This window comes from Hippocampus comes, unplaced genomic scaffold (assembly GCF_001891065.2).
Source record: "Hippocampus comes isolate QL1 unplaced genomic scaffold, H_comes_QL1_v1.1 scaffold271, whole genome shotgun sequence".
NCBI lineage: Eukaryota > Metazoa > Chordata > Actinopteri > Syngnathiformes > Syngnathidae > Hippocampus > Hippocampus comes.
In genome coordinates, this window is record NW_017805830.1 from 15,574 (window position 1) to 18,084 (window position 2,511).

Below are 2,511 nucleotides of genomic sequence, written 5' to 3' on the forward strand. Positions count from 1 at the left end.
TTTTTTTCGTTTTTAATCCAAACAACTGACGTGAATGCATTAGTTGTGCGCTTTTATTTCGAAGGTGGCCAACGCCGCTTGCCTGGCAGATTACCGTAATGCACAGTATTGACAATCGCAGTGGTGGCCCACTTGACTTCAATTTTGCGAGTGGAGGCTAGCTTGACCGCAGTCAAACATCTTGGCACAAGCCGATATAATCAAAGTGCGGGTTTCTAGGTACTACAGTGAAACTCCTCTAGAACGAAACCTACATGGGCGAAAATACTCCCTTATGTGAAAAAATCTTTATGCATTAACGCAATTCCCATTCTCCTGCCCCCCATACGACGAAAACCTCCGTTGCATGATACAAAATCATTTTCTCTGCTCCAGCCTCGCGAAGACATTCACTACAATGAAGTCTTATCCAACAGCGACCTCTACTGCTTCGTTCGAAAAAAGGCAACAGCAACCACCACACTGGTTTACATAGTGAACGATGATTTTTTTGGTCACAGCTGCGAGTTTCCTGTACTCAACATACTCATAGCTGCTCTGCCATTGGCTTACCGAGCATCATCCTGGCCATTATTGGCCAAGAGGGACCTCACTGTCTATGTGTGTAGATACTGAGGCTAGATCCGTAGCATCCGATTAGCTGCTCAGAGTAAATTGCTTATGGCTCGACGGACATTCAAATAAACGAACTTTTCCTCACATGCTTTACTTGTTATCATGCTAAAAACACCCACGGGACGCTTCGTAGTCCTCAATGGCCATAGTTAGCTCTTGAAGGCTAAAAACCTTACACTAACTGGAGCGCTTCTCTCTCATTAGCGCTCCAGTTAGCGTAAGGTTTTTAGCCTCCGAGAGCTAACTATGGCCATCGAGGACTACGAAGCGTCCCGTGGCTCGACGGACATTCAAATAAACAAACGTTTCCTTGAATGCTTTACTTGTTATCATGCTAAAAACAGCCAAATTTTGCAATTTCTTTCCCTTTTTGTGTGTGAGTGTGTTTGTGCTTACATCTGAGATCAAATTTGCTACAGTGAAAAACCCCCTGTTGTGAAAATTTCTTGCTGCAAACATGATTTCGTTGTAGAGGAGTTTCACTGTAGCTATAAAAAGTGACAAAACCCTTCATTTCACATTGCTCCCATGTTCCAAAAACACGCATAGCCGGTTTATGAAACACTCTAAATTGTCCCGAACTGTGATTGTGAGCGCAAATATTTGTTCGTCGATGTGTGCCCTGCGATTGGCTGGCAACCAGTTCAGGGTGTAATATGCCCACTGCCCAAAACAGTTAGGACAGGCTCCAGCACGCCCACGACCCTCGTGAGGATAAGCGGATCAGACAATGCATGAATGTTTCTCGTGTTGATTACTTGCAAAAGGAAAGACCAGCAGAAGAGAGGTCATCTGGGGCTTGTACAAAGTAGTTCGACCGTGTGTCATCGAGAAACTACGTTATCTGGAGCAGCAAATTGAAAAAAAGCAGGACCAGATGACGTCACTACAAGCCCAAAATGTGACGCGAGGTATGAGGTCCTCAAGTTTTATGGTTCATATGAGAAAAAATACTGTAGACAGAACAACCGGGTTACGTTTCAGCTCAATAAAGCAAACACATTTTTTCATTTATCATCTATGTATCTGTATATTTGCTGATCCAACTGTCCATCTGTCATCTATCCAATGTGATCTGATTTAACCATATTAAAAAACTCAAACCAATACTAAGACTGATGTAACCCAAATAAAATGTAGACATCCGTTTATAGCCTATTGGTTGTTATTGTGGCTTTGTTAGCAGAGTTGCTTCACAGCGCGTGCAGATTGGCATCCTTCTGCCTAACATCCAAGAATGACACGTAGTGTGAGGTGTTTCCTTCAGCCATGTATCGGCGTGTTTTATTGAACAGGTGGAGAGAAGAAGAGGGAAAAGGCGTTTCCCTTTTATAGGGCTGACGACGTCACTCACCAAGAACAAAAAGTAAAGTTGTACTGCCCTCCGCTGGCCCAGTCGCAAAAGGCTGTCATACAATCCCAACACTCCCACTTATGAGTGACTTTTACACTGTACAGCAAAAATATGTATGTACATGTAAACGTAGTCAACCTACATACAACAACGTTACATACAAACAGTGAATGCCACACATTAAGTCTTCTATGTGGCGAACATTGCCTTTGCAAACTTAATTAACTTCAATTTGGAAACAAGTTTGTTTGTCTGCTGTACCCCTCAGGTAGCGTAAAACATGTTTCACCATGATCCAATGTTCGTTTGTCGGATTAGCAAAATGCTGGGATAGTTTGCTTACCACAAAACATAAATCAGGACGTGTACATGTAGCCAGATAAATAAGGCTACCCACAGCTTCTCTGTATTTCTTCAAATCAGTCAGCTGAGGTGAATCCTCGGAAAAATGTATCTTTTGGTCACACGGTGTCTCCCTTGTTATACACTCCTGCATGTCAAAACGTTGCAAAATCTTTCCCACATACTTTTCTTGTGACATT

General features: G+C 42.8%; 1 long non-coding RNA gene across 1 annotated transcript in view; it reads left to right on the forward strand.

The window, feature by feature from the left end:
* LOC109526282 (uncharacterized) overlaps positions 1–161 on the forward strand; it is a 12,204-nt gene extending 12,043 nt beyond the window's left edge. The window contains exon 3 of the long non-coding RNA XR_002170300.1: positions 152–161. This is a non-coding gene — a long non-coding RNA (uncharacterized LOC109526282). The remainder of the gene's footprint in view (positions 1–151) is intronic.
* The last annotated feature ends 2,350 nt before the right edge of the window (positions 162–2,511 follow it).